Below are 16,106 nucleotides of genomic sequence, written 5' to 3' on the forward strand. Positions count from 1 at the left end.
GTTAACATGCAACAGATTAGCGTGGTTTTACCATTTTGACTCTTCTACAGGTGCCTGAACTATAAAAATTGTAGACAAAATGCTGTAGATGTTTTAGTATAGCATCTAACAGACTAAACTTTCAACTGCAACGAATCAAAGTTTTTTCATTTCATAGCCAAACTGGGGTATAACCCTATTCTGGCAATCTAACAGGGCACATATCTACCCTACTTAGAGGTGAACAGTGTATGCCATCGTCAATAGGAAGAATTCCATGCAAATGATCGCAAGTCACCCATCCATGTCAAATAGACAAGGCATCTGGTCCCAACTGGAGAAATAATGGATAGGATATCCGGTACCTATCTGACTAGGAAAGTCTACACTTTGGGATTTAGCAATAACCGCTTCTAACTTGGATTGGGAAATTCCAGGGCAAATCAACACCGGAACAGGTTCCAATTTTAACATGCAATGCCTGATTATGATTTCAGAACTTTAGGTGATTTGATTTCAGAAATCTTTCACCAGATCCAACCTATTTACAAAATATGAACCGTGGGCAACACCAACAGCTCTCTCTCTCTCACCATGAACGAATCATCTCTTGTTTCCAAAACTGATTTAAAGAGTCAAAACCATGGTACTCATCGTGCAATCTTTGCAACTACAAAATCCGCAGCAAAAATGTAGAGTATTTAAACAACACTAAAACATCCTCCAACACTGAAAATTTTGGATCGCATGTCCACAAGCAAGAAAATTTCCTCAAAAGGCAGAAGGGAATTCGCCACCTCAAGCACCAACATCGATTTCCTTGACAAGAACCGGCTGAACATATTCCTCATTCTCTTTCGGAGTATGGATAGTGACCAGATCAGGCAAAGGTGTGGTTGGCCCTTGCTTTCCCTTTGGATCCCAATCCAGCATGATCCTCACTTTGATTCCAAGAACAACCTGGTTTGATTAAGAGAAAATATCAAATAACTAAATCTTGACCATGTTATATGTTAACAATAGTGTAAGCACATCAGCCAAAACAAACCAGCTATCACTCATAAGACTATGATAAATAAAAACATCGTACTGTCATAAAATGATACGGATCCCAATGCACTCCAGAATAAGTCCCATGAGCCAAGAATACAATATAGTTAAATACTCATTCATAATAAAAATACTCATAAAACACTTCATTAAGTATGAAATTCAAATAATACAAAAGAAAATAAAAAATTACAAAACAGCCTCACTAAAAAACTACACATCAGAAAATAAAAAAATTAGAAAACAGCCTCACTAAAAAACTACCCATCACTCTCTTAAACCTCACACTCATTTACAAAGGGCAGAAGAGAGAGCTCCTTGTAGTCAATCGAGGATGTTTTTCAAAGAATTAATTTAGCACAATGAGAGCAATATTTTAAAGTCAATCATTGAAGCCAGATAAAAATATGAGATATGAGAATGTCGATATGAGAGCATACAATATATTCATGGTATTACCAAAGAATTAAAATTATGATGACTCAAAGATATACATTATACAAGAATCTAAATTTCTTAAGAAACAAATTTTTATCATAAAATTCACATAATATACCTAATAATCACGCTTTGACACATGCTCAAGGGCACCAATGATCATTACAATAAAACAAAATACATACAACAAAAAAATTAGTATTTTGCAAACTACATGAAAAACATATAAGCATAGTATTTAAGATTTTAAAGAAAACCACATACTCTTGTAAAATATAATTTTCATGACGACATTTTTCAAAAAATATACATATTCATAATCAAAACATATATTTCATGTAAACATGCTTACACAAAAACATATATCAAAAGTCAATAATTTTTCACAAGTTCTAAATTTAATTAACTTAAAAACATATTCATTTTTAACATATTAATAAATATCTACTATATTTCTAACACATTTTTTTAATATATACCATAAATATTTAAAGTAGAGAATCCAAAAAAAGTACATATCGAAATAGGAGTCTCGAGTCCAAGCCGTTAATCAATTCAAATCTTTCTTTCAAAGCATAAACACGGACAAGATACTAAGACCAACATATCTCGCTCTCATACCATGTCACGAAATGGTATGGATCCTAATCTATGTCACATGGGTGCGGGTGCGGGTGCGGGTGCGGGTGCGGGTGCGGGTGCGGGTGCGACACGGGTGCGGCGCAATTTCAAAAATTTTGGACACGGGGACTCGGCTATATATATATATAAAAAAAAACAACTACGCCTTCATCCCAAAACCATTGGGGTCAGCGATATGAACCAAAAAAGAAATTCATTTGGGGTCTTCCACATGAATCCTTTTCCTCCAATCATTTCTATCCAATGCCATGTCCTCGGTGAGGTTCAAAGCATTCATATCTTTTCCCATCATCTCCATCTAAGTCTTCCTAGGCCTACCCCGACCTCTTTTAACTAATATATTTTCCCATTTCTCCAACCTTCTAACTGGAGCATCATTAGGCCTTCGCCGAATATGTCCAAACCACCGTAAACGATTCTCTCGCATCTTATTTTCAATGGGTGCAACACCTACCTTCTTACGTATCTCCTCGTTTCGAATCTTATCTTTTATTGTATTTCCACACATCCATCTAAGCATCCGCATCTCAGCTACACTCATTTTTTGAATATGATGTCTCTTGGCAGCCCAACATTCCGAACCATATAGTAAAGTGGGTCTAATAGTCGTCCTATAAAACTTTCCCTTCAACCGCAATGGCATTCTACGATCGCACAGCACTCCAGTTGTACTTTTCCATTTCATCCACCCAACCTTTATCCTATGATTTACATCCCCATCAATTTCTCCATACTTTTGAATGATGGATCCCAAATATTTGAAATAATCATTCACCGGTATTTCTTGCTCACCGAGCTTCACTACACTCCCATCACTACTTCGTTGCTTACTAAACCGACATTCCATATATTCCGTCTTACTCTTACTCAACTTAAAACCTCTAGCTTCCAATGTTTGTCTCCATAATTCTAACTTAGCATTAACCCCAGCTCTAGACTCATCAATCAAAACAATATCATCAGCAAACAACATACACCATGGTACATTTTCTTGAATTAATCTCGTAAGCTCATCCATCACTATCGCAAATAGGAAAGGGCTTAAAGCAGATCCTTGATGTAACCCAACCGTTATCGGAAAATTGGTTGTCACCCCTCCACAAGTGCGGACATTGGTTACTACTCCTTCATACATATCTTTAATTATACTAATGTACTTGAGAGAAACACCTTTCTTCATCATTGTCCACCAAAGAACGTCCCTAGGTACTCTATCGTATGCCTTTTCTAAATCAATAAAAACCATATGCAAATCTTTGTTCCTCTCTCTATATCTTTCAATAAGTTGTCTAAGAAGATGTATAGCTTCCATAGTTGATCTTCCAGGCATAAAACCAAACTGATTCTCCGATATCATGACAACCTTCCTCAACCTAGACTCAATCACTCTCTCCCAAAGTTTCATAGTATGACTCATGAGTTTTATACCACGATAGTTTGTGCAATCTTGTATATCACCCTTATTCTTATATAAAGGCACCAAAGTACTCTTCCTCCACTCATTAGGCATCTTATTTGTTCGCCAAATCAAGTTAAAAAGATTTGTCAACCATTCTAAACCTTTCTCTCCCAAGCATTTCCAAGCCTCGATAGGTATACCATCTGGGCCAACTGCTCTTCTTGATTTCATTTTCTTCAAAGCCTCTGCAATTTCTTTCTTTTGAATCTTGCGCATGAAGTCACGATTTATCTCATGAAAAGGAATGGAGATGTCTCCAAGATCTTGAGCATGACTATTATTAAATAGCTTATCAAAATAATCTTTCCATCTCTCCTTAATCTCCTCATCTTTGACTAAAACCCTTTGCGTTTCATCTTTGATACATCTAACCATACCCAAATCCTTCGATTTCCTATCTCTCATCTTTGCAAGCCTATAAATATCCTTCTCGCCTTCTTTGGTATCCAACTTGTCATAAACCTCCTTATATACCTTAGCCCTCGCGTTTCGAACAACTTTTTTAGCTTCCTTCTTTGCTATCATATACTTCTCCAAATTCTCATTATCACGACTCTTACTTAGATTTCTATAACACTCTCTTTTAACCTTAATAGCTACTTTGACATCCTCGTTCCACCATGATGTATCCTTACCTAGTGGTGCACCGCCTTTAGACTCACCCAATACCTCCTTAGCCACTTTTCTCATGCCACCCGCTATCTTATTCCACATTGATTCTGAATCCTCCTCGAGACACCAATCAACTTCCTTAACTACCTGTTCTACAAACATTCCTTGTTTAGCTCCTTTCAGTGCCCACCACTTAATTCTAGGATCTATCTTATGTCTATCCCTTTTGAGGCATTGTCTAATTCTAAGATCTAAAATTAAGACTCTATGTTGTGTAGCTACACTTTCTCCCGGTATAACCTTACAATTGATGCAACAACCCCTATCTCTCTTTTTAAGTAGGAAAAAATCTATCTGACTCGTATTAACCCCACTTTTAAATGTTACTAGGTGAGACTCCCTCTTCCTAAACCAAGTGTTTGCTAAGATCATATCATAGGACAAACAAAAATCTAAAATCCTTTCTCCACTTTCATTTCTTTCTCCTATACCATAGCCTCCATGTATACTCTCAAATCCATCCCTACTAATGCCTACATGTCCATTAAGGTCACCGCCGATGAAAAGCTTTTCTCCATAAGATATCCCTTGTACTACTCCATCTAAATCTTCCCAAAATTGATGCTTAATGGAATCATTTAAACCTACTTGAGGTGCATAAACACTAATAATATTAATAATATCCGTACCTAATACTAATTTAATAAGTAAAATTCTATCACCCTTCCTACGAACCTCAACTACATTATCTATAAACTGACGACTCATAACAATCCCTACTCCATTCCTATTCCTATTTATTCCTGTATACCAAATCTTATATCCCCAAGGTTCTATCACTTTAGCTTTCTCACCTACCCATTTGGTCTCTTGAAGACATAAAATATTAATCTTTCTCATACACATAACATCTACTAACTCTACCAACTTACCAGTTAAAGACCCTATGTTCCAAGTGGCTAACCTAATTTTATGGTCTTGGACTAACTTCTTTACCCCCACCCGTCCAACACAGTGAGGGAACCCTTGCCTATTTGACACCACACCCGGGCGCCGGTGTGACGCGTCGCTTCTGGGCGACGACCTAGCAACCCTTGCCCATTTATCACTGCCTCCGGGCCTAGAGAGTACAGCGCGTCGCTCAGTAGGGAACGCCCCAACGAAATTCTCATATTGGTTCATTTTCATAGGATATGACAAAGTTTTTATGCTGGCTGTCACAGGCCTACCGCAACCCTCCTCCTTTATCCGGGCTTGGGACCGGCAGTGTATAACTAAACAGTTATACACAGGCGGCTATATATATATTAAAAAAAAATTAAAAAAAATATATATATATATATATATATATATAAGACTCGGTCAAAGTTGTGCCCATTAGGGGACAGGTGATGAGTTGTGAAGGCATTCTGTACACTTTCTTCATACAGGAATAATTCACTTTTGGGCACTTTCTTCATACACTAATAATTCACTTTCTTCATACAGGAAAAAACCACAAAAACTTGAGTTGTGCCCATTCTGTACTTAAAACTTGAAAGTGTACAGGTTTTTTAGTTGTGATGGGTTTTTTTCCTTTCAGCTGTAGCCCAGAAAATTTAAAAAAAAATTCAAAAAAAAAAAATTCCAAAAAATGGACCAAAATGACCCTAGGTGCGTTGACCACACCCAGGGTCGGGTTGACCGAGTCCGAGCCGCACCCGTGTCCGCACCCATGTCGACGCGGGTGCGGCGACCTTGGAGCCGAGTCCGTGTGACATAGATCCTAATGCACTCCAGAATACGTCCCATGAGACCAAGGTTGTTAAATGTGATGAGGCAAAGCGAGGCGTACGCCTCTCACAACTGGTATGGAAGTGAAGCGGTGGGAGGGGAGGCAGGGAGCGGCGGAGGAGCAGTTGGCCGGCACATGGTGGTGGATCCACCGGCGCTTGGGGTTAGCACAGCCGACGAATCGGGCGGAGGAGGAAGACTTGGGGATGAAGGAGGGGGTTCTGGAGGTTGATGAGGGGCAATTTGCGCATCACAGCACGCCTCAGTACCTTGAGTGTGCGCCTTGCCTCCGAGGCGTACGCTTCAGGTACTGAGGCGTACGCCTCTCACAACACTTCATGAGACAAGAATACAATATAGTTAAATACTCATTCACAATGAAAATACCCATAGAACACAAGACTTAAAAATAAACAATTTTATTAAGTATGAAATACAAATAATACAAAAAAAATGAAAAATTACAAAAGAGCCTCACTACAATACTCAAAACCTAGAAAACTATCCTCACTCTCAAACCTCACATATCCACACACACACTTATTTATAGAGGGGAGAAGAGAGAGCTCCTTCTAGTCGTTAGAGAGGGTCCAACGACTAGAAATCTAGCCATTGGACACCATCTCCAACGGCTAAAAGTCAACCAATGTTGACTAAACATATATATATATATATATATACTATATATTTATATATACATACAATATATAATACATATAAATATATTATAATATATACACGTATACATATGTATATGTACAAAAGAATACATACATCTTAACACATACCACATGTTTGAACAAGGAAACTGTTAGTTCAAAGAATACACTTTCTCCACTAGAATCAACCAACAAAAGTGCACAATATATCCTGAAGATTGACTGAGTCTAGCAAATCATGCATTTGATGTGGTTTTAAATAACAAAAAGAGGCTCATAGGAAAAAAACGTACACCATGGAAAATTTATCTACAACTTCTTGCTGCAAGCAAAATAGTACAAGTTCAAGCTCAACAATCCCAGTAAAATTGTTTGGTGATTAGAGCCAAACTACTGAAACATTGATTATATTTGCTGACTGGAACACACGTCTGCTTGTGTGTGTGTGTCAATGAAAGTTTAACATGCAATAAAGAAACACTTGTTGCAATCACTTAATGATGCTTCATTTATATATAAATCAATTAAAAGTTAATCTCATGCTCCAAAGCCCGCAGAGTCAATAGCAACACTAGTTAGTGGATTTCATTTCTTTTACCGTTCCACGTAAATTGCAAGTTGTCATTTCCCTCTTAGATGCAAGTGGAAAACCTCAATTGAAAAGCCAAATTCTGTCATTTTGTTTTTAATATCCCCAATTGTTTCATGTAAGTTGAAGAAGATTCTATCAAAGAAAAGTTCATGAAGATGGATAAGATCACATTCATTGTTTTCAAACAACACAATCTCCACAAAAAATTACAGAACAAAGAAAATCCCCTGAAAAGTTGACAAGCCCTTTCTAGCTCATTGCAGATTCTGGAAGACACTAATTGTGCAGCACTGACGCTGATGTTAAAACTGACCTGTCTCAACAAAACATGCTTCACAGCTGAGTCAATGTACTCATTGACGGGTTGACCTCATGAAATCATATACCCATCCTTAAACTTCATTGATTTGGCACGTTGAGCCCTCAGCTTTCCACTGACAATAATCTGAGATGTGATTTTAGTTAATTTCACAAGCAATCAATCAATCAGTCAACAAATTATGCACACACACACACACACACACAAAGATTAACAAACCTCACATCCCTTTGCAACACTCTCCATAACGAAACGTAATACTCCATAACAAGCCCTGGAATAACATCAGCAGAATAAATCCCAAAAATAAGCAACCTGAAATAAGCAAAAAGAAAGAACACTATTTCTGCCAAATTTATCATAAGAAAACATTTACTAGGTCACGAACAAAGACAAAACCTTGGGGGAATCACTACTGTATTTCTTTACTTCTCCATTGGTATCCATGGTTGTATTGAACAAAAAGTTTTCAACTTTTACAAACACTAACTATTTGGCATACCAGGCAAAATACGACTCTCCAAATGAGATTTTACTACAAATACACCTCATACAGCTTTGATTACACTTCATAGAATATTTTCCCAAAAACAGATTTTCTCAAGCAAACATTTACTAGGTCACGAACAAAGACGAAACCTTGAGGGAAACACTACTTCTGTATTGGTATCCATGGCTGTATTGATTGGCTCAACAAAAAGTTTTCAACTTTTAAAAACATTGACATTTTGGCATACCAGGCAAAATATGACTCCAAATGAGATTTTACTACAAAAACACCTCATACAGCTTCGTTTACACTTCATACAATATTTTCCCAAACAGATTTTCCCTCTGTTTTTTTTTTCAAAACCAAAATTCAAAACCATATCACCCTTTTCATCTGAAGCCAAGACAAAATGATTAAAAATAAAGATGCAATTTGAAAATGATTTTCAACATTTAAAATTCAGAGGCAATCTTTCATATTGAAAATAAAAAAACTGGAGCAAAATCAGTCCAAATTGGAATGGGCAGCCAATACCATCTGTAACAGGGGATCAAAACAGCAAGCTTTTCAATTCAATCGGCTCAGAAAATGATATGTTTTGCTCAGAAAGGAAAGGTAAAATGAACAAAAGAATTTGTTTGTGGGATCAGAGATTGGAAAAAAAGTATCAATCAGGATTTGATCAGAAACACGGACCAAAATAAGGATGTCTTGATTTCCCAATGGATCCATGTGTGTCATTGAAGAGAAAGAGGAAAAAAATGAAAAATTGGGAAAAGAACAATAAGAAGAGTTCTGTAACGAAAAGAAAAAGTCAAAACCCCCAAACTCTAAGAACAGAAAACAAAACAAACAAAGAAGAGAGAAGAAGATGCCATCAGAGACTTAAATACGAAGTGAATCACGTTTGATCATATTGCTGCAGTATTTTCCTCATCACTTGACAGATTCTCTTCTATGCTCTTCTAGGTTTTGAGAGAGAGAGAGAGAGGTTGCCACAGAAGGATGGCTGAAGAAAGGGGAGAAAGAGGAGAGGGTGAGAGGAAAAAGAAAAACAGAGGGAAAATCTGTCAGGTTGTCCTCTCTCTCTCTCTCTCTCTCTCTCTCTCTCTCTCTCTCTCTCTCTCTATGGCATTCATTGGGGTAGTGTGAAGGTTGGGCACGCACAACGGGACCGATAAGTCTCCTGGCACTGCTTCAGTGTTGAGCATACCAGCAGCATAGACCTTGGCCCTACCACAACCCTCCCTAGCATGTGGGTGGCTTAGATTTGTCGTTCAAGGAGTGAAGGACACCTTCCAACGTCAGATCTGACATCTCCCCTGCTGATCCCAGGGTGCAGCACCTCCCTCGAGTGTTCCTTGGGTGTCAAGGGTCTTGGACGACCTATGGGGAATCAGTAAGCCTCCTGAGGCTCTATCGCGCACATTGAGCATACCAGAAGCTCGTTCCTGCATAGTCACAACCCTCACCCACTTTGGGCGACGATAGAGCCCATCTTCCTTGAGATTGGACCTTTACCACGACTGATCTACCCCTGCACACACGTTTAGGACCTTTGGGTGGTTCCACAACCCCAACGCACGGTTGATGTCCCGTACAAAGCGTCAAACAAAGCCCCAAATCACCTATTCACACAAATACGTATCTGATATCGACATTGAGAGTGTGGGTTGTGCCAGTCTGTTGTTAGGATCCTGAAGGTTTAAAGACTCAACTTCACAATCCTTAAACACTTGGGAGCTTTTTGGTGTATTGGTTAGGCACCTAACACCAAGTGCTATTCATTAATGTATCAACTTATTACATCGGTTTTGATACCAATTTCTGGAGACTAAAGTGTTGTACCATATTACAACAAAGCTTATATACTTCATTATCATAACATAGGCTACATTTCAACAATTTAAAGCAGTGTTTTAAAACTCGCCGAGTCAACTCGCTGACTCGGCTCGGCTCGCCCCTCCAGCGAGTCAACCCGGCAAGGCAAACTCGGTTTGCCAAAACTCGGGCTTGACTCGGGCATGACTCGGCCTGACTCGGCCTGACTCGGCTTGACTCGGCCTGACTCGGGCGAGTTTTGGGATGTTTGAAATTTGTTTTTTGAGTTTCAAATTACAGTTTTAAAATATATAAGTACATGTATTTTAACAAGGGTTACCCCCAGATTTTGTATAAAAAAGAAAATAAAAATCATTTAAAGATAAAAAAGCATTTAAATCCATAGAATAAAATCGCCATGTTGTTCGAACTACTGTTCACTCTGTGTTATCAACTTATTCTAGCAAAATATTTTAAAGAAATGATTCTCACTATATATGGCGGGTCAACTGTGCCTATGGGAAGTCACATTTAGGTTTCATCATCCATTTGTTATGTGAACAAGCATTGTACATATTCAAATATTAGTAGTCTTTTTATAGTTGTGTCATTAATATATTTCCTGCATAGTTTTATACATGAGAAAATTGCTTATTTATGTTGATATAACTTTCAATATGCACATATATCCCTGTTTTACATTTATGGATTTGTTAGAGAGGAAATTAAAACTTTTAAAACAAGCTAGCATATATGATTGGCCATTTTAGGAACCTTAGGTAGTAGCAGACTGAACTCATGGTGACCAAATCCTCTAATTCAAGTCATGAATTAGTCAAAGTGCTTGTATAGATATCAAATTCAATTATTCAAGTAAACCTCTATAGCTCTTTGCAGTTGTTTTTATATTCTTACAGACATTTGGAGACTATGTTTACTCAAAAACATGGTTTCAGACAAATTATATATTGTTTTTCTTTTAAAATCAAAAGTTAAAAAAACCCGGTCCGAGTCACCGAGTTGACCCGCCGAGTCACGAGTCAATAAAGAACGAGTCGAGTTCCGAGTCACGGGTTTTAAAACCTTGATTTAAAGACTAATATTTAAGTTTTCGCGTTTGATAAGAACAATACCTTGATGGCTTGTTTTATAAAATAATGGTCGGACCAACGATTTACAATCCTACAAATTTTATTCTCAATATTAGAAAAAAGAAAAAAGGACCAGCATTAATAGGTATCAATGGAAATGAAGGCTTAGTAGACAAAAGCACAAGCAGAAAAGATGGTTAGACAAACAAGATTAGGGCATTCACACTTTGTTGAAAATAGAGTCACGTGACAATACTATTAAATGGCAAAAGAGAGAACATGCAGAGGAATCCAGAACCAATCAGTAATACTATCAATAGTAAGAATAGTAATTTGGACCAAAGTTGTAAGTATCGTATCGTAACCTGTATTGGTCAGGCACAAAATAATATCGTAAAAATCATAAATTTTGAAAAAAAAATAAAAATTCTAAAAAATCAAAAACTAGCAAAAAATTCTAAAAATCATAACACACAAAACAATAATGAAATGCACAAAAATGAAACCATAAAATCACATACGAAGCATTTATGTGTCTATGAGATGCATAAGACATCAACTATCTTACAAGAACAATGCTAAATATTAAATATCTTGCAATTAAAAACATGCCACAAGACTCATACTTTCATATTACATAAACAAAAATATTATGGTAATAGTTGAACTCGATTTTTAATCGGTTTTCACTAATTACTTGAGGGTCCCATTGCAATGCATAATCATCTGATATCATCTTTGTGAAAGGAGTGTGGAACCAAGTTTCTATCTTGATATAATTCTCTAACCTCCCAAGGCAAAAATGTTTTAGAGGGTAGCTCTGTAGTTTTACTCATAATAAAGATTTTTTTTACCTTAACCCACTTACTTGAGTGAAAAAATGATGAAAATGCACTTTTACTTCACCAAACAGCAAAAGCCCTCTCGCTTGCGCATGGTACAGCCCCCAAATCACTCTCACAAGTCCTACGGTGTATGGATACCTCTCTAATGACTTGTACACAAATGAGGGAGCCGGCCCTCAAGAGGTTTTTAAAATCCAAAACTGAAAAATTATGATTTAGCCATATTTTAAGTGTGTCGACCATGTATCGTAGGATACACCATGTATCGTACAACACACATTTTATCGTACGATACACCCTGTATTGCACAATACACATTGTATTGTATGATACACCATATATTGTACAATACACCCAGTAGCGTAACATACGATCCTGTATCATACAATACATATGATATGCACTTGCATTGATACAAATGTGTATCGTATCGATATTCCTCATATTAACAATACTACTGTACCGTATCATATGATACGATGTGATATGGTACATACAACATTGATTTGGACAAGATTATGATGTATTTGTAATGTAATGTATGAAAAGCAAGGCCTAGTATATTAAAACTGGAAGATTGGTGGCAAGTGCAAAAGAGTAGGATTACGTTGTCTATTGAAAAGAAAGAGGTTTGGGAAGACTAATTAAATAGCATAAAATACAACATGAAGAAATTTGGAACCAATTAATAATAATAACACTAATAAAGCACAGTATTGCTGTATCAAAGAAATTAGGGCGTGTTTGCCAAGAACAAGTTTTAAGTTTTAACTAGTTATATGATGCATCATTGCAAATGGTGATATAATTAACATTATGTGGGTAATAGTGCTTGTATGTGTAACTATTTTTTTTCTTCTTTTAGCAACTCCCACAGTCAACATGCATGATAAGATAATAGCAGGATATTGCACTTTAACCAAGTTGTTTCACATTCAAACGTCACCGGGGTTTATCCCAAAGACTCTCCCAGCTTCGAGAGAGAGAGAGAGAGGAGCGTGTATGGTAAGCTACTATCAAGCACCTTCCAAGATATGAAAATGGTGCTATCAGCGAAACTTCCACCATCATTTTGTGCCTCCCATGAATCAGACAAACACATAAGTTTGTCTGGGATTATGAAGGCATGACATGTAGAAATGTTACTGACAGAAAAGAAATGACAGAATGGAAATGATAACCAAGAGACAAGATCATTATAGATGAATAACCACCATCAATAATTGGAGTTTAAATTGCTAGGACCACATGTAATGTGTTCAATAGTGATGAGGTTAACGAGTTATTTCAAACTCTAGTTATCATCACCATACTCAAATGTATTGCATTCATTTTACCCAGCAATTAAATTAAAATGAAAGAAAGATCAATCACTCACAATCTCCAGCCATTGTATTTTCTGCTATCACAAATCTTTGGGATGCTGCTAAAACCTGTGAGTTCCAAATGAAAAGCCTTTGAGGTGGTCATCTCCATATTCAACGTTGTTCTCATTCAAGATGGCATGTTTTGGTTCGTCACTCAATTTCTATGGCAGCACTATCTTTAACCAAGTTATCTCATATTCAATCCTCACCAGGGACTATTCCCCAGCTTCGCTGAGAGAGAGTTTGTATGGTAAGCTACTATCATGCACCTCCCAGGAAATGAAATGGTGCTATCAGCGAAACTTCCACCGTGATTTTGTGCCTCTCATGAACACATGAGTGTGCCTGGGATTATGAAGGTGTGACATGTAGAAATGTTACTTACAGAAAGGAAATAACATTGAGTGGAAAAATCATCAGAGATAGAGATAACCAAGAGTCAAGATCATTATAGATGGACAACCACCATCAATAACGGGAGTTTAAAATGCTAGAAGAGCCACATATCAATGTGTTCAATAGTTATGAGGTTAAAGAGTTATTTCAAAATCTAGTTATCATCATACTCAAATGTCTTGCATTCTTTCGTCCTTTTACACAGCAATTAAGTTAAAAGGAAAGTAAGATCAATCAATCACAATCTTCAGCCATTGCATTTTCTACTATCACAAATATTTGGGATGCTGCTAAACCTGTGAGGATTTCCAAATGAAAAGCCTATTTGAGGTCGTCACCTCCACATTCAATGTTGTTCCCATTCCAGATGGCATGCTTTGGTTTGTCACTCAATTTCTACGGCATATATATATATATAGAGAGAGAGAGAGAGAGACACAATTATAGGTATGGTAAGAATCGTAAGATAACAGCATAATATAACACTATCTTTAACCAAGTTATCTCATATTCAATCCTCACCAGGGTCTATTCCCCAGCTTCTCTGAGAGTGAAAGAGAGTTTGTATGGTAAGCTACTATCAAGCACCTCCCACAAAATGACATGGTGCTATCAGCGAAGCTTCCACCATCATTTTATGCCTCCCATGAATCAGACAAAACACAAGTTTGACTGGGATTATGAAGGCATCATGTGAAACAAACGTTACTGACATACAAGAATGACATTGAAGGGGGGAATCCTGAGATGCAAATCAAAATCAAGTCAAGATCGTTACAAATGAACAACCACCAAAAATAATGAGCTTAAATTGCTAGAAAACATATATATAATGCGTTCAATGGTGATGAGGTTAAAGAGTTATTTCAAACCTTCATTCATCATCATCCTTTCCAAAATTCCATGCATCGTTTTTCCATTTAGAAAGCAATTAAAAGAAAAGGAAAGAAATATCAATCATTGAAAATCTTCATGGATTGTATTATTGTTAACAGAAAACCTTAACCTGGGGATGTTTGCTACCATAGTTGGCAAACTCGCCAGTTTGAAAAGGCTGACTCAGTGACTCGATTCGAGTGGAGACCCAACCAAGTCACAATTTCTGTATTACTCGGTTTCAACCCAAACTCGAATAAGGACTCAGTCTAAACCGGTACGCTAGACTAGGACCTTGGTTGTCAAGGGCAGCGCTCGGCGACCTAGGCACAGCCACACTGCCTGGGAGACTAGGTTTGGGCGGTGGGGCCCTATTTTAGCGTCTAGGCTTAAGCGTAGAATCCAGTTTTTTCAGTGAGGGTTGACCAAACGACCTGTATAAAGGGAAAAGGGGCCCTAATTTACCACTTTTCCCATGCTCTCTCTCTCTCTCTCTCTCTCTCTCTCTCTCTCTCTCTCTCTCTCTCTCTCTCTCTCTCTCTCTATATATATATATATATATATATATATATATATATATATATTTCTCTCACTTTTCTCTCTCGCTTGTTCTCGCTCTTCATTTTTTATTTTTTATTTTCCTTTTCCATCCCTTTTCATTTTTTTCTTCTTGTTTTCCCTACTTCTTCCTTTTTTTCTTCTTCCTGTTATATTGTATTTCATTTATATTATATATAGTATATATACTGTATTTCAGCATATATAATATTGTATTTCGGCATATTATATTTATATACATATATATATATTTGTGTATGTACTGTAAATCTGTTTGTAATCACTACAAGAAAAATGCAGATTAGCGACGGATGCTATCCGTCGTTAACGGACGCTATCCGTCGTTAATCTGTCGCTAACGTGTTTAGCGGCGGATTAACAACAGAAATCGGTCTTTGCATAATCCTGGTCGCTAAAATGCGACAGAATTTATCCGTCACTAATTAGTGATGGATTAGCGACGGATAATGTATGTCGCTAAATAAGGATTGATTTGGTTTTGCGAAGGAATGTATTCCGTCGCTAAAATTTAACGACGAATATGTATATGTCGCTAATGTTTGTCGCCAATTGAGCGAGGGATTAGCGACAGATTAAATTTCGTCGCAAAACATCGACTGATTTAAAATGGCGTCGGATATTAGCGTCGGATAACATGTCGCTAATCCGTCGCAAATTTTAAAAAAAAATAAAAAAAAAAGTTTGAAATATGAATATCGAGAAAAATTTCTCGTTATACAATTTATATAATCTGTGTATAAAAAACAAAGTACACATAAAAAATACATATACAAAGCTGGTGAAACAAATTTAACACAAGTTATAAGTTACAGTACAGTCCTTGCCAAGTTCTAATTAGTTACAGGTATGTTAAAACAAATTAAACAGATGAATCTAATCCTCGCCAAGATTTTGGGCATCATCCTCTTCATTGTCTCGATTTGCCCCTCCATTCATGCCTCCATCAGCTCCTCTACGTTGATCATCTCCGGCATCCTACAAGAGAACCGAAATGTTAGTTTGACACGAAACTTTGTTGTCGCTAATCCGTCGCTACTTAGCGACGGAGTATGAGACGGAATGTTTTCATCGCTAAATTCGCAACAAATTTCAATTTTAGCGACGACTACTTTTCTCTC

General features: G+C 37.1%; 4 non-coding genes and 1 pseudogene across 5 annotated transcripts in view; all 5 read right to left on the reverse strand.

The window, feature by feature from the left end:
- Positions 1-589: 589 nt before the first annotated feature.
- Positions 590-16,106, reverse strand: part of LOC149819051 (small ribosomal subunit protein uS3x-like) — a 33,858-nt pseudogene continuing 18,341 nt past the window's right edge. Inside the window, exons 4-6 of the transcript XR_016427132.1 lie at positions 7,743-7,797; positions 7,518-7,649; positions 590-939 (exon numbers count right to left, since the gene is read on the reverse strand). The product of XR_016427132.1 is annotated as a small ribosomal subunit protein uS3x-like (transcript). The remainder of the gene's footprint in view (positions 940-7,517; positions 7,650-7,742; positions 7,798-16,106) is intronic.
- Positions 8,886-8,959, reverse strand: LOC149819052 (small nucleolar RNA Z199). Its single transcript, XR_016427495.1, has one exon. It is a non-coding gene; the product is annotated as a small nucleolar RNA Z199 (small nucleolar RNA).
- Positions 12,767-12,887, reverse strand: LOC149819053 (small nucleolar RNA snoR83). The gene has a single exon (XR_016427490.1). It is a non-coding gene; the product is annotated as a small nucleolar RNA snoR83 (small nucleolar RNA).
- On the reverse strand, positions 13,379-13,489 carry LOC149819054 (small nucleolar RNA snoR83). The gene has a single exon (XR_016427492.1). It is a non-coding gene; the product is annotated as a small nucleolar RNA snoR83 (small nucleolar RNA).
- On the reverse strand, positions 14,094-14,212 carry LOC149819055 (small nucleolar RNA snoR83). Its single transcript, XR_016427491.1, has one exon. It is a non-coding gene; the product is annotated as a small nucleolar RNA snoR83 (small nucleolar RNA).

This window comes from Nuphar pumila, chromosome 13, assembly GCF_984573655.1.
Source record: "Nuphar pumila chromosome 13, dmNupPumi1.hap1.1, whole genome shotgun sequence".
Classification (NCBI taxonomy): domain Eukaryota; kingdom Viridiplantae; phylum Streptophyta; class Magnoliopsida; order Nymphaeales; family Nymphaeaceae; genus Nuphar; species Nuphar pumila.